This window comes from Diabrotica undecimpunctata, chromosome 4 (assembly GCF_040954645.1).
Source record: "Diabrotica undecimpunctata isolate CICGRU chromosome 4, icDiaUnde3, whole genome shotgun sequence".
In the NCBI taxonomy this organism is placed as follows: Eukaryota; Metazoa; Arthropoda; class Insecta; order Coleoptera; family Chrysomelidae; genus Diabrotica; species Diabrotica undecimpunctata.
The window spans coordinates 77761519-77786941 of NC_092806.1; the positions used below are offsets into that span (position 1 = coordinate 77761519).

A 25423-nucleotide genomic window follows, 5' to 3' on the forward strand; every position below is an offset into this window, starting at 1 on the left:
GCTTAATGGGAACAACAGAGGGGCGATTCCGAGCGCGGACTCTCTTTGTCCTAAATATTGAGCCAGGTGTTGCCCCAAGAGGAACAGTCTGAGCCAATTGCAAACAGGAAAAATTGGTGCTGAGATGTGGTCTAGAGACAAATCGCACAAAACCAGAGGGGTGGATCTGGTAAAATCCGAGGGTATAAAGAGACGTCGAGAGAATATCAATAGCGACGTCAAAAGTATTCAAGGAGGGTAAAAAGAGACCTGGAGTGAATATCATGAACACCCACAACAAGAGACGCTAAAAATCTAGAACCACTAACGAGCAGATTAGGTCATACTGTAATACAACAAATGCATTCAAGATGGCGGTAGTAAACAGACGCCATTATGATACTCAACTAGATCATTTTGAAGCGGACCTGAACAACAAACTGAAACAAGCAGTTGACGAAGCTCCTATCAGAAGGCAGGATTAACCATAGTTTGATAAAACAACGTTTAGCGGAAAGACCCTGTGTGTGAACTGTGCTAACAATTGCACTAAGAAGTGGGAGAAGCAGACTGGACTGATCGAGTTCAATAATATATCCAGGCGTCACAAAGTCCTGACCGGCGTTCCCGAAAGAGATTGAAGAAGCAAAAATCAGGATCCGTCTAGGGAAATAAAACCTAGAAGTGAAAGTACATTCGTTCAGCAAATTCCCAACTGTAAACAAACGCACGTGTTGATATTCGCCCTCTCATTCGTCAAGAGGCTATTAAATATAATTTATTGCTTTAAGCCAGGCGGATTCTCATTTTACAGGTCCAAACTTGTCAGTCTATTTAAATTCAAATTATAGCGTATTGGTTTTTAAGTTAATATATTGTGTGTTATATGCATGGACGTATAAATAAAGATGGACTGGGCATGCCCTGCACTCTGTTCACCTAAATTTGAAGTCGAAAAGTTTATAGGCGCGGGAAAAGAGACGAGGTGATAGACTGTGACATTTCCCGTTCAGTCAGCGGCGTACCTTCCAATAATTGAAAGGTATTTGAAACACTTTTTTCATTTGTATAAATAATGACTATTGGTTTGATTGCTTTTATTTTTAGTATTGTAAACATATAAAATATTTCGAATAAGTGAGAAACAACGAACGATGAATAGTTTTAATTTTCAGTGTATAGAAATATATTTATAAAAATTGATTTACACAAAAGAATAGCGATGGAGTAAATAAAATCGCGAAGTACTTTATATAATATTTTATTTAAACTAAAATAATACACAAGCCGAAAAAGTTTAAAACATTCTTCCCCAAACATTAACCTGTTCAGGGTATTGAGTATGTCCTTCTCTTATCCAGTGAGTGATACGTTGAAAAAATATAGTGAATATTTTTCTAGACTGCAAAATTGAAATACCTCCACAAGAAATACCAAGAATATAGCTTTCAAATTCATCCAAATATTTAAAAAATGGCTCCCTAGTTTGCAAAGATAAAGGTTTTTTATAAAAATATTTTGCAAATCTATTCTTAGAATTGAATATATCACAAACATCATTCAATTTTTGAATAAAAGAAGCCGTCTCTCCTGCTGCTTTAAATTCAGGTATACAAAGGTCCTTTGACAAATACAAAAGAGCATCTGCTACACTTTTACTGAGCGTTTGAGCAGCTACTTTTACCTTCATTTTTTCTTTTGCCCACATAATATGCCTCCTTCTGAGTTTTGTGGCGGCAAGAAGACCTTCACTATACTGGAAGTCAGCCAATTTATTGATGTAGGCCCAATTAATTTGTTGATTTCCATTTTCTAGAATTTTTTCTGATCCCAAGCAGTTACGAACTAATTTGAGCATGTGACATATATCTGGGAACAAATATATATTATCTCCAGTAACAGGATGTTGAAAATGAGTTTTCATGGAAGATATATTGAAATCTGCTCCTAATTCGGTAGCCATTCGAAGGTTAGCTGGTGCACCATCAAATGTCCATTGATGTAACTACTACACCAGTATCATGTATTAATTCTAAGCAATTTTTAACTAATGCTGCTTTCTCAGAGCCAGTTGTTCCATTTAATAAAAAATACCCAACGGGTATCTTCCACGAACTTTTTAAACTAACCAACATAAAAACCAATACCTCCTTGGCCTCAGGAAGTTCATCACTATTAAGGTTTGTTCCAATGTCCACATAACCGCAAAACTTACTTCCAGTCCATTCAATTTGTTTCCGAATAGACATTTCATCCAACACAAGGTTACAAAGAACTTTTGCATTTGCCATTTGGGCTTCATTTGCTTTAATTTTCAGCGTGTTCAATGCTTCTTGTGTCCATCCAGGTTTACCATCTATGGACTGGTACCATTTTGAAATTGTTCTGGGATGTGGCAATGTTTGATTAAATGTTTTCCTAACATATTTATATGCCCTCATAGAATAAAATGACAATGTTAGTGCAAAACTTCTTAAGGCTGGAGTATATTTTTGTTTCTTTGGACCTTTTAACATTTTTTTAAAAATATCGTTAGTGGCCCCTGGTAGTGAAGCCTTAAAAAAATAATATATTATTATTAATTAAAAATCAAATTAAATAACACTAACCTTCAATGGCCATTCAGAGTTTTCAGTAAGCAATAGCTTTTTTTTCAATAATGTTAAAAGTGATTCTAGAGATGTAATTTTTGTTCTCAGCCTTCTTACAGATTGTTGTAAATACTTTATTTTACTTTTTTGACTCTTAACAGTATTTTTTAACACTCTAAAATGTTTCTTGGCCTTTTCAGGTGTTGAAAAATCGCTGCTAGACATGTCTTCAACGGTTTTATTTCTAAAACATATAATTAGGTTTTCATAGTTATAATCCTTGTTTTTATAAATTACACGGAAAACTCACTTTTTATAAATATTACGTGCAACATATGAAAAAGTATTATCACCAAGTAACAACTCTACAGTTTCAGTTTCTGATGCTGTAATGGTGCTCGAAGATGCGTTTTCCACATCTATATTTTCCTTGTTTTCTTCATTGGCATTTAAACATCTAGAATATTCAATTTCCAACTGGTGGACAGATGAGATAGAAGATCTAAGGGAGAGATGCCTCAGAGCTCGAAGGAATTATACGAGAAGCCAGGGCAACCTCGAGCTTAAAGATACATACAAGGATTTGAAGAAAAGATTAAATAATACAATAAAAAAAGAGAAAAAAGAAAAGTGGCAGACCCTGATAAAAGCACTCGACGAGGATATATGGGGTGATGCATACAAAATCACAATGAAGACCTTAAAGATAATGGCCCCATATAGACTCGACGAAGACCAGCGGATGAGATCAGCTGAACTCCTCTTTCCCACCAAGGACATGCCAGATTTCACCAAGGTTTTCCCAATCATGATAGAAGAGTTCACAGAAGAAGAGGTGAAAACCGCTGGTCAGGATACGAAGACAGGGAAAGCTCCCGGCCCTGACGGGCTGCCACCAGAGGCAATAAAGATAATAGCAACTGAGAAACCAGGTTTGATCAGAATATTTAATGATCTACTGCAGAAACAAGAGTTTCCCAAGGACTTGAAGGAGGCGAACTTGGTTCTACTCCTAAAGCCCGGGAAACCCCCTGATTCACCGACCTCTTATCGGCCAATATGCCTTCTGGACTGCCTTGGTAAGTTCTACGAAAGACTTATCAAGAAGAGGTTGGAAGGCATGTTGGAAGATGAGAGAGTCTTATCCAACCAACAGTACGGATTTAGGAAAGGCAGATCGACAATCGACGCCGCAACCTGGATAAGAAACGCGGCCAAATCAAGCAAGAAAAGATGGGTGGTTCTTGTTCTGTTGGACATAAAAAATGCTTTTAATTCAGCAAACTGGGGCCTCATAGTAGACCGAGTAGTCGAAAGCGGGGCTCCGGAATATATGTCCAATATAATAAAGGACTACCTTTCGGAACGATCCGTATGCATATTCAAGAAGAAAAAGAAACAAATGACCGCGGGAGTACCCCAGGGGTCAGTCCTGGGACCCTTACTCTGGAACATGTTATACAATGGGGTACTAGAAATTCACAAGCAGAGACAAGGAGTCAAAGCGATAGCATACGCAGACGATCTAGCCCTATTGGTTGAGGATGATAAGAATTGGGGCATAACAGAAAAGGTAAATAAAGCAATAAACACGACCGCGGCGTGGATCGAGAAGAACGACTTAAAATTAGCAGTAGACAAAACAGAGATAATAATTCTGAGAGGACCAAGGAAAAGGGATGACTTGGTTTTCAAATATCAAGGCTCCGAAATAAGACCCCAAAGGACAGTCAAGTATCTCGGTATTACTTTCGACGACCGACTTACCTTTGGGCAGCACATACAAGAAGCATGTCGAAAGGCGGAAGGGAGGACCTCAGCATTGAACAAATTATTGCCAAACATAGGGGGGCCCGGATCTCAGAAGAGATCAGTTATGTTACAATCAATATTATCGATCATCTTATACGGGGCCCCCGTGTGGCACGAGGTTCTCCAGATGAAGAAATATAAGGACATGCTCTTTAGGGCTCAAAGAAAACCTCTGATCAGGGTGTGCAGCGCGTACAGAACTGTATCTACCATTGCCTTACAGGTAGTGGCTGGTTCTGTACCCGTGCACATCCTGGCCAGGGAAAGAGCTCGAATGTATCAGAGGGGCAGCGGGGCGGTTGGTTCAGGGCCACAAGAAAGAGCCAGAAGCTTGGAGATGTGGCAGAGGGAATGGGCAACCGAAGTCGAAAGGGCGGCCTGGACGAGGTCCTTGGTCCCGGATGTATTGAGGTGGTACGGGTGTCGGCATCGGCGCGTCAACTACTACTTCACGCAGTTTCTGACGGGGCACGGATCGTTTCGGAAATACACCCACAGAATCGCTAGGTCCAGAGACGATCTATGTCCTAAGTGTGGAGTGGTGGACGATGCGCAGCATGTTGTTTTCGACTGCCCTGCATACCACACAAGGCGAAACGAACTGCAGCTGAGCCTGGGATCTCCACTAGGCGAGCCTCACGAGCTGATCGATAAAGCCATCGACAGCAAGCACGATTTCGAACTGATCATTGCCTTTGTTACAAAAACCATAAAGCACAAGGAAGAGAAAGAGAGGCGGCTGCAGATGGATTGACCGCTATAGTTATGTACTGTTTTAAAAATGTGTGTTATTTATTTACTTATTTTATTGCATTTTATTTATTCAGGTTACTTTCGTTTTTACTATATCTTATCTATACCAACTTTAGCTGTTGATTTTATTTTTATTTTATCTACATTACTTTTAACTTATTTTTTTTTATCTATTTTTATTTATTAATTTATTTATTTTATTTCATTGTCGGGGCCGCGGGACATGGGACGGGAAAAGACTTTTTACATCCAATCCCGTCGGATGTCCCGATACCCCGAAATTTAGTGAATGAGGGTATGAATGCGGAACTGAATTGATGAAAGTACGAATGAATGGTGTTACTGTTAATTGCCAACTGGTTCTACTCTTTAGTTTCAATGTGGAAGGGGTGGCAACCAGGCTGTCTCGCCAGAATGAGGATTGAGCAGGACGGTAGCTTCACCGACCAGTCTCGCCCGAGCCTTGTGCTGGTGAGAGAGACCGGGAGGCCGTCAAATCCAGGTAATGCACGCGAAAAGTGCCAGAGGGAAGTTAAGGGTAAGGCTGACGGGCCAGATATGCTCGCTAAGAGCGGTTCCGGGCCCGTCGGTCGGAGAAAGAGGGGGTGGTTTAGTCGGTAGGCGGTCTCGTCACGCGGTGAAGCGTAAGAGATTGAATCCGACACACCTGGGTAAAGGGCTGACACCCGATCCCAGACGGTCTTTTAGAAGATTCCACCTCCCAAAAAAAAAAAAAAAAATTCAATTTATGTACATTAAAGTAAAATATTAAAATTGGTTTAAGGTTGAAATAATTTCATACAAAATTAAGCCAAAACTCACCTTCTTTTTAACAGTTTAGGAGAATTAGATTTTACATTAAAGCCCAAGTCTGTCTCCATATTACATTCGTCAGTATCAATGAAACTCCTAAAATAGTGTGAGTAATTTTAATATTAAAATGAAATAAGTAATCAAAATCCATATTCAGATTTTATTTGTAAATTTAATAAACAAATTCGATACAAACTCACCTTTTTGAAAGTCCATAAAAATCATCCTTATCAATACTACTCGAAGCTGTTTCTTTATTTTCCATATCGTTTGTAGAACTAAAACATTGAATTAATAAAAAAAAAAAAGAAAAAAGACATGCTATCATAATTATGGAATATACGGGGTGGTCCTTAAGTAATTGTACAAACAGAAATCGTAGATTTTCCACTTTAAAATATTACGATTTAAGCCAACTTGCTTTAATAAAATGTTAATATTAAGAAAGATACAGGGTGTTAAAGTGGAAATTTAAAATTTTATTTTTTGCTATAGCTTTTATATTTGTAAATGTTTTTGGACAAAAATTTACAGTTGAATGCTTTTAAGTAGGATAAATTAAAATTTTATACTTACTTTACTGTAACTAATAGAGCGCGCCACATATGCCACATGTGTGGCATAAATTTGCGCTTAAATTTTTACTGTTTAAGTTAGCTCTATTTATCTTAAAAAATATCAAAGATACATTATTTTTACAAAGAAAAGGTATACTTGTTAGTAACCTGAAAATTCAACCGTTTTCGAGATAAATGCATTTTATAAGTCAGCTGCACAATAATTCTTAGTTTGATATTTATGCGGTAAAGCACTGAATACCTGTAGATAAGCATAATTCATAGTTTATTCTTATTAAAACAACTCAAAGATGATAATGTAACATCACAAAATGCTTTGTTATGGGTGGTGAATGTCTTATTGGAGAAAATATATTTCATCTTCTTCTGTAGGTGCCGTATTCAGACGTTGGTGCCGTCATCATGTTTACAATTTCCCTTTGCTATCGCTTCTTAAGTTTCTATAATGGCCTTGTATTACTTTTTCTATATTGTAAAATGCTAAAAACCCAAAATATGTGGTTTATGCAAGATGGTACACCACCACATTCTGGAGAGAAGGCAGTTAGAACATACTTAAATACAACTTTTCTGAACGTTGGATTGGTCGTGGTAGTCATATTCCTTGACACTGTGGTGAGATATTGATATAATTATTTAATTCATAAAAAATCCGAAAAGAATACTTATTATTCACTACGTAAATTGTTCACCCATTTTTATTAGGACAAATAGAAACTAGAGCACAGGTATTGAATAACACATATGTGTCCTGTTTCATAATACTTTTACTACAAATCTAACCTGAAAGACCCAGCATTTTTACAAAAACATCAGCGTTGTCCTAATAACCAATATTGTTATAAATATAGTAAACACACAGGCAATTTAGTTCAGCATAATATTAGTTCGTTAGTAAATCATAATAGTCCATTTGTTCGAGATGTAATTATAGTTACTCGTAAGCTGTAACGTAATCATATAAATAAGTAATGTCATCGATAGGTTATTCCGTGTGTATATAAGTAACCAATGAACGAGATACATCATAGTTTAATACATTATTTAACTTCTGCGACAAATAAGATGTAGTTCCATAATATACCATAAGATTTGGATATGTATCCAAAATAATATATTCATCCATTATACATTATAGCCACCACGTAGCCCCGAATTTAATCCGCTTGATTTTGGTGTATGGGGTGCATTAAAACAACATGTCTATAAGAATGCCATAAACATTCGCAACCAACTATGGGAAGAAATAAATACTGCAGCAGTTTCTTTAAAACCAATGATGCTATTTAATATGAGACGATCTTTTATGGAATATATTGACAAATGAATTAAAGAAAATGGATGACATATCGAGCACTTACTTTGGCAAAAAGTTATGTTATTTAGTTTAACTATTTCTTAATTTGGTTTGTAAACAAAATGTTTTGATTATGACTCTAATTTAACATGAAACGTAAACTGTTTGATGTAAAATCCTATTATTCTGTTATTTTGTCAAATCCTATTATTAATTATCCTGCTGATATATTTATTTTATTTAATATTTCGTTAACTATTAACTTTAGTTAAAGGTATTTTATACCAAAATTCAGAAGTATTAATGTTTTTGTCTATTTTTTCTTCGATGCCTGGAGTAATTGCCTTAGATCAGAATTATGCAGCTGATTTTTAAAATGCGATTATCTCAGAAACTTTTGAGTTTTAAAGTTATTAACAAGTATACCTTTTTTTTTTTTGTTAAAATAATGTATCTTTAATATTTTTTATCCCAAATACAGGTAACTTAAAGAGCAAAAAAGTTAAGTGCAAATTTATACCACATATGTGGCATAAGTGGCGACCTCTATCAGTTACATTAAAGTGTGCATCAAATTATAATTTCTCATATTTAAAAGTACCCAGTTGTAAATTTTTATACATAAATGTTTACAAACATGAAAGTTATAGCGAAAAATAAAATTTTAATTTTGCCTTTAACACCCTGTATCTTTCTTAATATCAACATTTTATAAAAGCAACTTGGCTTAAATCGTAATATTTTAAAGTGTAGAATCTACTGTTTCTTTTTGTACAATTACTTAAGGACCACCCTGTATATGAGTATTTATTATACTCTGTATGGTAAATTACATAGAAATTCGTTTAGTTACCTTGGTTCTGGTGATTTATGATAAATATTTATTGGAACAGTTCCTTTCCTCAAAATAACCCGTCCACTTGGTTGTATAATTAGATCATGTTTTCTAAAGTGTTCTGAGCAGACCATGGCAGTTTTGGTTATTTGTTCTTTATCTAAGCCGAACATAGACAACCACATATCCAGCATCTGTTGATTCTTTACTGGGAACCTGCATATGATATTTCATTGAAATTATTATATTTATAGCAATTATAGTGTAGATTAGAAAAAATAAATAAATGTATTTATAATACTATAAAATTTACTTTATTTCCCAAAATTAAACTCCAATTCATGTCAAGAATTAAGTAATATCACATCCCTGTACTACGCCCATGGACGTAATTCCAATGTTTATAATACTTACGAATGAAATGACAGTTCTGGATGTAAATATGCAGTTTTCCTGCATACAAAACAGTTACGCACCATTATTACACTTAACTATTAACTATTCTTCAATTAAAATTTAAAATATATTAACAAATTCACTAAAATGTCACAAATAAGGAAATTATCAACTCAAAGGTAAACAATACAACGCCATGTTCCTTTGTTGATGCCAAGTTTTACAAAAATTTAAGATTATCAGAATATATTTTCTATTAATAAATTAAATAATTAATGTTTTTCTTTTAATCTATTTATAATTATTAATCTATTTATATAGTTAATAATAAATAGATTAATTTATATATTAATCTATTTATATAGTTAGTATAAACTATTTTTAATCTAAAAATAGTTTATACTAACTAGACAATACATTTTTATTTATAAATTAAAAATAAATTATACCAAAATTCGAAAATTATTTCGAAGATTGACTTGAAAAAAAAAAAAAAAATAATTTGACAACGTCAAATTAGGGATTTGTGCCTATGACTGTGACGATCTCATGACTTCAACTTCAAGTAAAGATGTAAATAGCCCGGTCCTTCTTTATTTATACGTCCATGGTTATATGTTATAGTCCTATTTAAACAATGGTTATAGTCTGTATCGTATTGCTAAGTTATTTACTGGTCGTGTTATTTTTTAGAGTTTAGTTTAAGTGTTTAGTATTAAGTTTTATAGTGTGTAGTGAACTTTTAGTATCCAAAAACAAAGTATTTGTTAATCAAAAGTAAAAATAGCTTGCGGTAATCAACTTTGGTAAAGGTAAGAGAAACCAATATTTTAATTTATTGATGTTTCGAAAAGTTTTATTTCCTTTTTAGTCCATTTATTCACGGTTTTTGCTGTAAATATTAAAAAACCGCTTGGATTGACATGAAATTTGGCATATACATAACTAACGGCAAAGAAAAAAGTGATAATGTGCCGATGTGTGCTTTTGGCATGGGGGTGAGTTTCACCCCTTTTCGGGTGTGAAAAAACATGCGTTCAAAATAAGTCCTGAATTGAATAAACTGACTAATTCTAAGCAACTTTTATTTTATTCAGTTTTTGCACAAAGTTGCAATCGAATCACTTATTTGCGAGTGAATATGATCATGTTTCAATAAAAAACCACGTTTAAAAACAAAATGATGTGCTTATACTTATATGATGCCTGTAGACTCAGCAAAAGCAGAGTTGTAGCTAATGAAAAGTACTTCAAATTTCAAATCAAATATTTCAACAAGAAATATAAAAAAAATTAAGCACTTTTCGGGGAAAGTGCTTGTTTTTTTATTTTTTTCACGTCAAAATATTCGATTTGGATTTTGACGAATAAGAAAGTACTTTTCATTAGCTACAAATGTGCTTCTGGCTTTATACGTATACCATTTTTTTTGCTATTTTAGAAGCTATATTTTTTGCTAAGAATATTTTTTCGATAAAATATTTACTTTTTGCGTTATTTACAAAAACCGATATTTTCGAAAAACTTTACCGATATTTTCGATTATGCTAGTTTTATTAAAATACATATTATTTTTCCCTAGGCTATTTTGACATTCTCTCTATCAACTAAATACATTAAGTTATTGAAGATAAATAGAATAACAAAAATGTCAAGCACTGATATAGCCGATAAACTCCTTGATATTGAATCCGTAAACTAATTTTCGTAACAAATTCAGATTTTTGCTTTAATCTGTGTCTTCTAAGAATTGCAAGGCAAAACAGACGTTGATAAAGATGTTATTAGAGACATGGGGAATCTAAAATTTGCATTCCACAACATATCTCCTCAACTAAGCAAAAATCCTTAGCGAATTGGTTTCTAGTATTCGTACAGAGTAAATCGGAATAAAAAGGAAAAGACAGTTAAGATTTGATTTCACATATAGCGCGTCTGTGTGCTTATACGTATTTCGGCCTAATAGGCCTCTTCAGAACGGCTTTCAGAACCTCGAAGTTAGCTCTCAATATTTGAGATTTAGTTGCTGCTTTTTGAAGAACGCTGAAATCCTTAACCATTTCCCTCGTGACATTAACAACTTGGAATTTGTTCTTTTTTTTCGTGTGTTCGATGAAATGGATATAGTGTTGTTTTGAAAATACTTCACAGTCCTTGATCTTTAATTTAATTGAACCGAAATCTCGATCACAACCCATCATCGAATGCCCAGACATTAAAAAAACGTGCTTAATAAGATCAAAGCGGTTTGCATGAATGTGGCGGAGGTTAGACAAAACAACGTTTATGTTCTTATTTTGCCCGGCACAGTGATCACTAAAAATTATAACTTGCACTCGCACTTGCTTGTTAACAAAGTTCTCCAAGTAGTGACTGAGAAAACTGGCTATTTCACACGATCCGCTTTTAGCGATGGTTTCATCCCATGCATACATTACGGCTGTTCCAGTTTTAACGTTATGGATTCCTAAATTATAAGTCCACATTTTTCTTTTGTAATATTGGACGTTGCAGGTAAGTTTAGGCGTGGGTAATGCTTGTTGTAAATCAACACATATAACTTCAATATTTGTATCCTGCTTGCTTTCGTAGCTTTTCATCATAAACTGAGCAGCTTTCTGCTTTGCTAAATAAACCGTCAGATTCGTATCCAATTCAGTTATTCGGACAGAATTCGGGTTACTAGTCTTTTACCCAATAATTTCAATTTTAGTCTTAGAGCAGGTATTACATTCATCAACAGAAGGAGGCTGAAATATAGGTGATATTGAATTCATTGACAAAAATATTTCGGTAGTAGGACTCTATCACAGGCTGTTCTTCAGGATATGCGTTTCTTAGCCATTCCATATAAGCTCCATATGCCCCAGTAATTGATGGACCAACTGCTTTCTATATCCAACCATTTTATTTCCTGAGCATAGCTTGCCTGCTTGTCTAAAACAACGCGAACTCTCTTTTTCACTTATGCCATGGATGCTAATAAAAGCCTGACGACAAACACATTTTCTTTCTCCATTTATTGAAACACTGTACTCTATGGTTTCTTAGCTTTCTACTAGCTCTGTCAGTAATTAAAGACTTTTTACAATCACTGAAACTTAACACTTTTGAAAGGTATTGGTTTTGATTATCATAGTTGCCCAGTTGCCAAAAATTATTGAAAATCATATTATAGAGAAAGAGAGAGAGAGAGAGAGAGAGAGAGAGAGAGAGAGAGAGAGAGAGAGAGACAACATTCAAATTAAATTACCGGAACAGTGTTGAATTTTGAATTATTAGTTTGTTTAAATGTTTTTACAAAAACAAAAAAATTAAAATATTTTTCAGTTATGAAAATAAGTAGACATTTTATTTTGTGAGTTCGTCAATGAACACTAATTATTAATATACACAAAGAAAAGTAAACCTTATTCCAAATCATTGTCATTAAATATTTTTGTGAAATGTTATCAAAAATATGATGTCTTTGTTTATAACGTTTAGAAATAATTAAGAAAAATTCCTGCGGTTGACCTAAATACAAATTTACAAACAATTTTATATTTCCGGTAATGGCTAAGTACTTAATAAGTACATTTTTGTAGAATAATTAAATGGGGCGGGATCATTGTCACAATATTTAAATAACGGAATTAGTCATTCTTAAGCAGTATATTTTGTGGTTATTTCAGCCAGAGTTTGTCGAAAAAAAGTGTTGTGATATATTTAATATTTTTCAAAGAAAAATATGTGGCAGCCATGGGAAAGTGATGTTTATGTTTAGAAGATGAAGATGAAAGTGTGGGGCCAAGTACTCAGCAAAGGAAGAATTTGTGTGTAGCTGAGCAAAATATGATGTTAGATATATTTGATGGACTTTCTAAAAAAATGACCAAATATGAAGCTGTTAAGCAAACGGCGGTTTTAACAAAAATTTCTTGTGCAACAGTGTACCGTTTAATAAGGATAGGTTCGAAAAGTAGAACAACAAGAAAGGATTTGGGAAGCTCTAAAAAAAATTCAACCTCACCTCTTGGAACCTATTAGTGAGACAATATATACTATGTATACAGCTAAAGTTATGCCTAACCTTTTTTTTTGCCTAACCTAAACAATATCATGGCAAAATTACAAGAAAAACATATTGTTGATTGTTCCACAAAGACTTTGGGAAGATTTTTGACCAAAAATGGTTTTAAATATAAAACTGTCAATAAGAGACAAACCATAATGGAAAGTAGCCGCCTAATGAAATGGAGGAATGAATATATCGAAAAAATCTCACAATACCGCAGTGAGTGTCGAGAAATTTATCATCTGGACGAGACTTGGTTTGATTCTCACGAAACGATAGATAAAGCCTGGATAAACGATACAAGAAAATACCAAATAGATGTACCCCATTCTATAGGCAAGCGACTTTGCATATTACATTGAGGAGGGCAACATGGATGGGTGAACGATGCGTTATGTTGAGTTCCAAAAGTATTAAAGACAGTTCTCTACCACCAAGACATCAAAGAAACACTTTTTGAATCGTGGTTTGGGAAAACATTACTCTCAAATTTAAAAGAAAATAGCGTGATTGTTATGGACAATGCATCATATCACTCCAGATGCATTAAAAAAATTCCAACCAAACAGAGTAGGAAGGATGAAATTCAAGAATTTTTAATAGCCGAATACCTATATTTTGACGATCATTACACCAAAGATCAACTAATCCAGGTTCTTCATACAAAAGTCGTAACTAAAGAACATATTGTAGATAAATTAGCCACTAACAATGGACATATGGTTTTAAGATTACCTTCATATTACTGTGTGTTGTCCTCGACGCATCAAGGAATTTGGATATCGGTTAAAATACTTGGGAATTCCAAGGTTGACCAAATCCAAATTTCTAATTGATTCGATGCAGGGAAATTCCACTTTCGCTACGTAAAACAAAGGATTTGTTTTACATAAAAGCAGGTAGATTTTCCCTCATCGGTCAGTCGAGCTTGCCTCTTCTACTGTAGACCTAGTCGGTGCTATTATTGTTCCAACTAAGTTATTGTTTTATTTCTGATTTTCTGTATACCTTTTTATTTTAGCATTATTGTATATTCAGACCTTTTCAGGTTAGAATAATACATTGATCTATATTTGTTCATGTACTGATTGTTTGATATTTTATTTGACTATTTTTCTTGTATTTTGTGTCTAAGTTGTTCTTCCGTAAGTTAAGAACACTTAGAAATATTTATCTTGCTTTTTCTATTTTATATTTTGATTTGTACTTTGTCTAAGTAGTTCTTTCCGGTAAGTCAAAGAACTCTTAGAAATATTTCTCTGAATATTTGACTTGTTATTTTAATTGTGCGTCTAAGCCATTCTTTTCCGGTAAGTCAAAAGAACACTTAGAAATATTTTCATAATCATTGTTGCATTATTATTTCCGATATTTTATTTAAGATATTTTCTTCCTTAAGTTAAGAAAATACTTAATACATTTGTCTCTTTCATTTTCTATTTTATGCTAAGTTGTTTCTTCCGTAAGTCAAGAAACACTTAACAATATTTCCACATCTTTTCTGTATTTGATTTTTCGTATTTGTAAGTCGTTTCTTCCGTAAGTCAAGAAACACTTGTAAATATTTGTATTCTTATTTTTGCATTTTATTTTCTTTCTATTCTATATTACAAGTCGTTTCTTCCGTAAGTCAAGAAACACTTGTAAATATTTATATTCTTCTATTGCATATTTGATTCTCTTGTTGTTTTTCTGTTCTAAGTTGTTTCTTCCGTAAGTCAAGAAACACTTAGACATATTTTCACATATTGTTTTATATTTACTTATTTCATTTGTTTATATTCCTCTCTTAAGTTGTTTCTTCCGTAAGTCAAGAAACACTTAAGAACATTTCTGCATTCTTTTACCTTGTGTATTTTTACTCATATTTCTACATTTTTCTATTCTTTGATCTCGTACATTTTTACTTTTCATTCTAAGTTGTTTCTTCCGTAAGTCAAGAAACACTTAGAAACATATTCTTTGCACTACATTTATCATACCATTTTATTTTATTGTTTACCAAGTTATCCCTTCCGTAAGTCAAGGAATACTTAGATTATTTTACCTGTTCTGTTTTCCATTTTTGATCTGTTATTTTGTAACTGTTCCTTGGAACCGTTACCTGTAACAGATACTTGTCGCTGTAACGGTTATTCTGTAACGGCAACAGTACTGACCCATTTCACTAGCGACAAACGAAGATGGTTAACACCCGTTCCAATTCCGGAGACAGGAAAAAGTCCGAAGAGCCGGCGATGGGTCCTACAGGCCCAAATGCCCCCTCTCGGCAACATGGCGCCCAACAAACAAAACCCGAACTCACGACCCCAGGACCGTCTTCGAGCCAGCCTTCCACAGCTGACTTCATCTCTGCCCTTATGCAAGCGATGACGGCCCTATCGACCACTCAAGGCACCACACCCCAGATGCCTCATCCTGAGCCACCGAAGCCCAGGATTTCATATATGAAGCCCCCTCAGTTCTCAGGCCGGGACACTGAAAACCCTCTCAGCTTTCTAACCAAAGCCGAGACCTTCTTGACAAAATACGACGTGGACGAGGACAATTGGATAGATTACCTCATCGACAACTCACTCCACGGCGACGCGAAGAAATGGGCCCAGAAGTTTTCCCACACAGACCTACCGTACGACACCTTCCGAGACCGTCTCCTGAGGAAGTACAACGACCCCGCTTTGCTCTCAGCCCTCACGTCGAAACTTCATGGAGAACATCAACGGAAGGATGAACCCACGGAGGACTTTATCAACGGTAAAGCAGCCTTATTCAGACGTCTCGCACCATACACCCCTGAGGACCAGAGGTGTATCACCATCGTAAACCAACTGAGACCCGACATCGCGATCTGCCTACGAGTGAACATTCCAAAGACCGAGGAGGACCTCCTAACAATAGCCCAAGGAATGGAAGCTGATACCCGCCGGAACACCGTCGCTAACAAACCCCAACATCAATCCCAGCAACAATCCCGACAGCGACAGCACTACCGTCCCCCACGTCAAAACAATACACCACGCCACCCTGAAGCGATCGAGGAATGGAGGAACCCCAACAGACAGTCCAGGATGCCACCGATGAGCCAACCACCACCTCCACTACCTCAGAACCAGGGAAACGCCAACAGGGGCGCCAACTAAACCCTGTTGTGAAGATGGTGCCCCAACTGAACCCGATTCAGACACGACCCTCGACGACAGGCCTCCCCCAACTCCATGGAAGGATCAACGGACAACGTGTGAAGATCTTAGTCGACACCGGTGCATCTGGGAACTTCATTCACCAGAGATTGATCCAGAGACGGGACCTGCAACGAGGATCAGGATTGGTTCAGCTGGCGTGCACGGGCAGCACGTCCCGCACCCTAGGGACTGCTGAAGTCAAGATTAACATCGAGACTCTGGATTCAACCGTCAACTGCGTGGTTATGGAGGACTTGAACCACGACGTTGTGTTAGGGATGCCTTGGTTGGAACAGGAAGAGGCCAATGTAGACATACCACGTAAATGTCTACACGTCGGTACCACCTGCAGAACCACCATTTACTGGAAGAACCCAGCAAAAAGGCAATCCAGGACGCAGCGGCTGGAACCCCATCAAGCTCCATCCTTCGCTTTGCAACAAGTTGAAAAGTTGATTCAAGAGTACGATGACGTTTTCGACGACCGTCTACGTCAGCCGACCACCAAGGCCACCGAGATGAAAATCGAAGTGACCGACGCCACGCCTATCAACGTTAAGCCCTATAAATATTCTACGGAGAAGAAGCAGATAATGGCCAAGGAGGTGAGAGAGATGCTAGCCGCAGGAGTCATCCGCCCCAGCAAATCTCCTTACAATAGCCCGGTGGTTATTGTAACCAAGAAGGATGGCATCCCCCGTTTCTGCGTAGACTATAGGAAGCTTAACAACGTGACCATCGACGAAGCCTCCAGCATGCCACCAATCCACGACTCCATCAAAGAGATTGGCACGGCTCAGATCTTCACCACCTTAGATCTGAAGAGTGGATTTTGGCAAGTCCCACTGCACAAGGACTCCAGCCCGAAGACAGCGTTCAGCCTGCCTGACGGGTCCTTATACGAATTTACGGTGATGCCCTTCGGCCTCAAGAACGGACCAGCTGTGTTCCAGAAGCTCGTGACTTCAGTCTTCGCAGGATACATCGATGTTTTCATCAAGGTATACATGGATGATATTATCATCTATTCAGAAGACTGGACCCAACACCAGAACCACCTCCGCCTGGTTCTAGAGAGACTTCGGACACACGGACTATGGGCATCCCTAAAAAAGTGTAAATTAGCAGCAGACGAACTGGAGTACCTAGGACACAAAATCACCTCTGCCAACACCCAACCTCTGGAGAAGCATGTGGAGAAAATCAAAGGCTTCGACACTCCACGGACGATGAAGCAACTGCGAAGCTTCATCGGGACAGCCAACTGGTTAAGGGATTTCATCCCTCGATTTTCGGACATCATAACACCCTTGACGGGCCTCACCAAGGGTAATAAGAGACGGATGCACTGGAACGACGCCGCAGAAGCCGCCTTCCAACATCTCAAGATCGAAATCGAGGGAGATCTCCTACTCCACCGACCAGACGCGTCCAAACCCTTCTGCCTCCAGACGGATGCCTCCGATGTCGGCATGGGCGCAGTCCTGTTCCAAGGAACCCAAGACGACAAGAGAGTCATCGCATATGCCTCCACGAAGTTAAAACCAGCAGAAACCCGTTACCATATTAACGAGAAAGAGTGCCTCGCATTAGTTTGGGCACTCAAGAGGTACAAGCACTTCCTCCAGGATCAGCACTTCACGCTGTACACCGACAGTCAGGCTCTCCTGTGGCTCCATCGGTTCAAGGAAGACAAGGCCAAACTATCCCGATGGGCCTTGCTACTTCAGGAGTTCAACTTCACCGTGATACATATCCCAGGGAAGGAGAACGAACTCCCTGACCACTTGTCCAGGAACCCAACCACGGAGAGAGAAGAAGAAGCTGACCAAGACGAGGAAGTGGTGCGACTTAGCTGGCCTACAACGGACGTGGAGGAAGACGAGTCCTTTCCTCTACTATGTATGATGGAGGACGTCGACGAGGATGAAGACACCAACCCCATCCTAGATGATCTGGTTGACCTACCACTCCAGGATAAAATCCGGAGAAGCCACCAGACACACCACGGTATGCAGCGGTTTCGGAGACGCTACCTAGAGATCTCCGGACGTGGACCACGGAACGAAGTCGAAGAAAACCTTCTCCGTGAATTCACACTAGTCGATAACGCCACTTACTACAACGCTGGACCAGACCACAGGACGCTGATAGTACCCCCATCCCTCCGGAAGGACGTGATGAAGGTCTATCACGACTCAGAGGAGGCCAACCACCCAGGACAAGACGAGACCATCCGGGCCATTAAAAATATCTATTACTGGCCCACATTATCAAAGGATGTTCGCGCCTACGTCAAGTCCTGCCTGACCTGCTTGAGGACCAAAGCTGCTCCACGACAACCAGCAGCTCCTGTGATGCCCAGGGAACCCGCCAACCCCTGGGAGAGAGTGTCCTTCGACATTTTGGGACCATATCCACCAGCCAGAGGAACACGCAACCGCTACATCCTCTTGGCGACAGATTGCTTGAGCAACTGGGTGGAATATCGATGCGTCCAATCTACAAAAAGCCGGGACATCATCCAGTTCCTCCAGGAGGAAATCTGCGGCCGCTGGGGGAAACCTACCACCCTCATCACGGACAATTTCGGACAGATGCATGGGAGAGATTCTTGAGACGGCACAACATCAAAGCCGAATTTAGCCCTATCTTCCACCAGAGGGCCAACCCGGTTGAACGCCGAGCTCAGGAGCTCAAAAAGGGACTCCGCGCCCGATGCAAAACTGCAAATGATCCGAAATGGGAATCCTACCTGGCTGACATCATGTTCAGCCTAAGGACACGGAGGAACGAGGCCACCCAGGAAACACCCGCTGAACTTCTGCTAGGCTATCTGCCACGGCGCGCAGAAGAAACACAGCGTGAGCATCGTCTGGCAAACACCGCAGCCAGACGAGACGAAAGGGTTGCCAGAGCGGTTCAAAAGGCCACTGTATATGCGAGGAACATGTTTCCTGACAACCCTAACGCTCCACCCGCCAGGAGGTTCATCGAAGGAGAGCAGGTCATGGTGAGGAACCACGTCCGAGGGAACTTCGGACCGACATGGACGGGACCACACACGATCCTGAAGGTGCTAGGCGATCATACCTATGAGATACACCGCGACCGGGACGTGAATAGGACCATCCATGTAGATGACATCCGCGCTGCTCCTCCACCTAGGGACGAACCTCCAGAGCAGGATTAAGGTTTATTACGACACGTGTAGATATCAAGGTGAACTGAGTAACCTTATATCTTCACGACGTCGTAAGACCTTCCTCAGGGTGAATTAAGTAGCCCTGCCAGAACAGTTGAGGATAACGGGGCCCTGTTACGAAACGTTACAGACACCAGGGTGAATCGAGTAACTCTACGTGTTCTGAAACGTCGTAAGGCCCCAGCCGGGTGAATTAAGTAGCCTGGCCGAAACACCTGGACCACCTTGACCACCTGGACCACCGGGACCACCTGGGCCACCTGGATATTATAATAGTTAAGTGTAACATATCTTAGTCGCTAGCGTAAGTTTGAATTGTATTTCTTTGTATTTCTTTGTATTATATTTCTTTTTTTTAGGTTAAGGACTTTTTGTATTATTGTATTGTTTGATTTTTTTTATTAATAAATTTTTTTAGCACCGTTAGGTCTTTCAGAGGAGGGGGGATGTCCTCGACGCATCAAGGAATTTGGATATCGGTTAAAATACTTGGGAATTCCAAGGTTGACCAAATCCAAATTTCTAATTGATTCGATGCAGGGAAATTCCACTTTCGCTACGTAAAACAAAGGATTTGTTTTACATAAAAGCAGGTAGATTTTCCCTCATCGGTCAGTCGAGCTTGCCTCTTCTACTGTAGACCTAGTCGGTGCTATTATTGTTCCAACTAAGTTATTGTTTTATTTCTGATTTTCTGTATACCTTTTTATTTTAGCATTATTGTATATTCAGACCTTTTCAGGTTAGAATAATACATTGATCTATATTTGTTCATGTACTGATTGTTTGATATTTTATTTGACTATTTTTCTTGTATTTTGTGTCTAAGTTGTTCTTCCGTAAGTTAAGAACACTTAGAAATATTTATCTTGCTTTTTCTATTTTATATTTTGATTTGTACTTTGTCTAAGTAGTTCTTTCCGGTAAGTCAAAGAACTCTTAGAAATATTTCTCTGAATATTTGACTTGTTATTTTAATTGTGCGTCTAAGCCATTCTTTTCCGGTAAGTCAAAAGAACACTTAGAAATATTTTCATAATCATTGTTGCATTATTATTTCCGATATTTTATTTAAGATATTTTCTTCCTTAAGTTAAGAAAATACTTAATACATTTGTCTCTTTCATTTTCTATTTTATGCTAAGTTGTTTCTTCCGTAAGTCAAGAAACACTTAACAATATTTCCACATCTTTTCTGTATTTGATTTTTCGTATTTGTAAGTCGTTTCTTCCGTAAGTCAAGAAACACTTGTAAATATTTGTATTCTTATTTTTGCATTTTATTTTCTTTCTATTCTATATTACAAGTCGTTTCTTCCGTAAGTCAAGAAACACTTGTAAATATTTATATTCTTCTATTGCATATTTGATTCTCTTGTTTTTCTGTTCTAAGTTGTTTCTTCCGTAAGTCAAGAAACACTTAGACATATTTTCACATATTGTTTTATATTTACTTATTTCATTTGTTTATATTCCTCTCTTAAGTTGTTTCTTCCGTAAGTCAAGAAACACTTAAGAACATTTCTGCATTCTTTTACCTTGTGTATTTTTACTCATATTTCTACATTTTTCTATTCTTTGATCTCGTACATTTTTACTTTTCATTCTAAGTTGTTTCTTCCGTAAGTCAAGAAACACTTAGAAACATATTCTTTGCACTACATTTATCATACCATTTTATTTTATTGTTTACCAAGTTATCCCTTCCGTAAGTCAAGGAATACTTAGATTATTTTACCTGTTCTGTTTTCCATTTTTGATCTGTTATTTTGTAACTGTTCCTTGGAACCGTTACCTGTAACAGATACTTGTCGCTGTAACGGTTATTCTGTAACGGCAACAGTACTGACCCATTTCACTAGCGACAAACGAAGATGGTTAACACCCGTTCCAATTCCGGAGACAGGAAAAAGTCCGAAGAGCCGGCGATGGGTCCTACAGGCCCAAATGCCCCCTCTCGGCAACAGTGTTGAATCCCTTAGAATTGCTATGGACTCAGTTAAAAACCATGTTCGGAGGAATAACACATCTCAAAAAGATGCACAAAAGTGTTGTCGAACTAATAAAAAAAGAGTTCAAAAATATCAGTGCTCAAAACTGGCAAAATGCAATAGAACATGTAAAGAAGATTGAAAAATATTACATGAAAAATGTCCCAGCTTTGAAGAAAATTATTAATTTAGCTGAGAGTGATGAAGAGAACGATAATGATGATGAGTTGGAATAACTGTTAACTCTAACTGGAAGATCTCAAATGAATGTGAATTTCCGAAGTGGCTAGTATACCCCTAATTTTTAATAGTAAAAAAAACCAATGGGTAACTTTTTGTGGTATCGCATGTGACATGTAAGTAAATAAAAACTATTAATGAAGTTATACTTCTTTAGGCGCGATTGGAAAAAATTGATGAGAGTGAATTTTTATAAAATTCACAGTACCTATGTAGTACGCGCATATTCACAGCATGAAGTTTGTTGCTACATCTAAATCTTTTAAATTAGGTATTAATGCAAATAAAGTGTGAAAAAAATATATTGGTGTTTTTGTTAATTCGATTATATTAGGACGATGATAGATATTTACAGCGGATTTGTATATTGTATATGTATATTTTTGTGTGTAAAAATCGACCTGGTTCAGTAGTTTTCATCTACTTTATAATTACGTAGAAATTACATTTATCCGTTACTTTAGGACCTCACTGTATAATATATTAATATTAAGTGTTCATTGACGAACTTAGCACGGTTAATAAAAAAACTTGTAAATCCACCAATAGAAAATTTTTATTTTGGTAACTGAAAAAATATTTTGTTTTGCCAGTCTTAATTTTAAAAAAGGTGAAGGTAAATATTTCTAAATACTATATTAAGAGGTAGTTTACTTTAAAAATAATCAGTATTTCGATCAATTGGTAAAAACATTTAAGTATAGTTTGTTTCACGAAAAATGGTTGAGTGCTTAATGGTTACCTGCGTTGATCCTATTGTGTATACAAGAGTCTCTCAATAAACTACCGAAGTACACAGGGTCGCACTTCAGAAAGTTTGTTATTTAATATATTTCATTGGTAGCTGTGTAATACACGATTATAAAAATTTGTTAAATTATTTCATATGGGATTTTCAGATTGTTCAAGTGAATATACTTGATAATTGAACAATTTTTAACGTGAAGAGATTAGTTTTTTTGTTTTACGTGAATAATTGTAGTATATGGATCTAAATTCAGAAAGGTACTTTCCTTCACTCTTTTTACAGGCTTAGGACTGTCAGCAAAAAACTGGCGTGTTTAAAAGTTTTTGCTCTTCCTAATCGGATATCGTTAAAAAAGTACAGAAATAATAGTTCTATTTACAGTATATACATACAAACGAATACATACATTTGGTGAGTATTTTTGTACATCGGTCAAACGCACATTATTAAAACATTTCAATAACTATACCTTTAACGATTTTACAACTATGACAATTAACAACACATTCTTTTTTTCTGAGGTCTCACCATTTGATATTGAAAATGCTATATCTTCCTTAAACTATACCAGCTCAGTAGGTATTGATCAAATCCCCACTAAAATAATTAAATACATTTCTTTATATATATCTCCTGTTCTGTCTCACATCATCAACCTATCTGTCAAGGATGGCAAGTTTCCAAGTGACCTTAAAACGAAAGTAGTTAGTCCAATTTTCAAAAAGGGAGATCCATGTTTGGTTGATAATTACAGGCCAATCACCGTAACAAGTGTACTCTCTAAGATTATCGAAAAGTGTATTTACAGTAAAATGTTAAATTTTCTGAATAAATATGATATCTTAAATAAATGCCAGCATGGGTTTCTTCCTAATAAATCTACAGAGAGTGCTTCTATTTCATTATTTAATTATATCCACGCTGCTTTGGATCGAAAAAGGTATGTGGGTGCACTCTTTTTTGACTTAAATAAGGCTTTTGACTCTATTGATATTGAAATTATATTGCATAAATTAGAAGCCCTTGGTTTTCGGGGTCATTTCTTGAACTGGTTAAGGTCATACTTACAACATCGTAAATTCCTAGTAAAAGTCGATAATAAGAAGTCATCTATTTTTAATCTTGATTAAGGTGTACCGCAAGGCTCCGTATTGGGACCCTTAATATTTCTTTTATATGTCAATGATTTGATAAATTTTTTAACTGCAGACCATACAGTTCTTTATGCAGATGATTCAACAATTGTAGTTGACGAGTCAACTGAAGTCGAACTCATTTCAAAAATGAACTTAGTAGCACAGGAATTTACAACCTGGTGTAAAAGGAACTCTTTAATGGTAAATGCAAAGAAAACTATTTGTATGCAGTTCTACTCGCGCTGTAAGCCATCCCATGGTTATAAAATCACAGTCAGTTCTGAGGAAATACCCTTTAGTGATACAACACTATTTCTTGGTAGCATTCTAGAAAGTAATATGACATGGGATGAAAATGTCACTAAAGTTTGCAAAACAATGAATAAGGGTTACTATGCGATCCTTCAGTAGAAAACTCTATTTAACACCAATCAATTAATAAGTGTGTATTATGCATTGGTTTATTCATATATGGCCTATAATGTTGTCTTGTGGGGAAACTCTAGAAATTCTTCTAGAGTTTTTATAACTCAAAAGAGAATTCTTAGATTGATATTCAATATTGATAATAGACAATCATGTCGTAAATATTTTATTGAACACAGACTGTTGACTTTTCATGCTTTATATATTTATAAGTGTATTATTCACGTCAAAACTAAATTTCAAAATTTTACCCTCAACTCTGACTTTCATAATTACCCGACAAGACACGGGAGGTTGATAAGCGTGTGTAAACACTCCACAACTCTCTTTGAAACTAGCCCTGATTTTGCAGGATCTAAATTTTACAATTGTTTGCCACTTAATATAAGAAATGAAAATAATATTCAAAAATTCAAAAATAAATTAAAAGCATGCTTGATCCAATTATGCGTTTACAACCTAAATGATTATTTTGACTTAATAAAGGACTACAGGGAATGAGGACCAACAGGTTCAGAGACGCTCTATATCGCATATCTTTTTTTTATATTTTATTGATTTTGTTTTATGTAATTGTCCTATATAACTTGTTGATCATGCTTTATGTACTATATGACTTGTCCTATATCACAATGTGATCTGATGGGATTAATAAAGAATATTCTATTCTATTCTATTGTTGTGAATTTATTTAACTGCTATGTCTTTATTTAATTTATAATGTCTTTATTAATTTATTATATTGTTCTTATTTTAATTCATTAAAAAGCACGATAATTTATATCAATTTATTTAATGAATAATACATAATTTATATAGGCGAACGTAACAATTAAAATCGTGTCCGCGAATCTTCTTCAAAATTAACTGACCCTCTTCAATTAAAGTTCCGTTATTATATATGAAATCCTGTTATTCGAGAACAGCGGCGATCTCCCATCGAAGTAACCAGAAGCTCAGACCGGTCTTATTCGGCCTACCTGGAAACCTCTAGTCGGATGATTCATCATAATTTGTGTTTATATGTTTCGCCGAAATTTCTACAACAAAAACAGAATTAGTCATAATATATTTACAGTTTTGTAGGCCATGATATTTATTATCGTAACATTGCCCCCCTCTTAAAAGAAGGTTCCTCCTGGAACCTTGTCGGGACTGGAACTGGAACGGTATGCTGGTATCGGCAACTGGACCCTCTTTTACAACTTCCAGTTGTATAAAAATGACAAGGGACGGTTTTCTCTCCGCACCAGTAACTATGCGGATTGCAACAGACTAACACCTGGACTTCGGTGTCTTTAAAGATCTCCTCCACCATATTTCGGATAACCCTCCAATCTAATTGGCGGCACTCCAACTTTGGCATGTCTAACTTTTGCACGTC

General features: G+C 36.6%; 1 protein-coding gene and 1 long non-coding RNA gene across 3 annotated transcripts in view; one reads left to right on the forward strand and one right to left on the reverse strand.

The window, feature by feature from the left end:
* LOC140439710 (F-box/WD repeat-containing protein 4-like) overlaps positions 1-25423 on the forward strand; it is a 232617-nt gene that overhangs the window by 176274 nt on the left and 30920 nt on the right. The window lies entirely within an intron of this gene.
* Positions 5961-8729, reverse strand: LOC140438285 (uncharacterized). The gene is made up of 3 exons (XR_011950478.1): positions 8677-8729; positions 6149-6226; positions 5961-6044 (listed from the first exon to the last, which is right to left on the reverse strand). It is a non-coding gene; the product is annotated as an uncharacterized lncRNA (long non-coding RNA).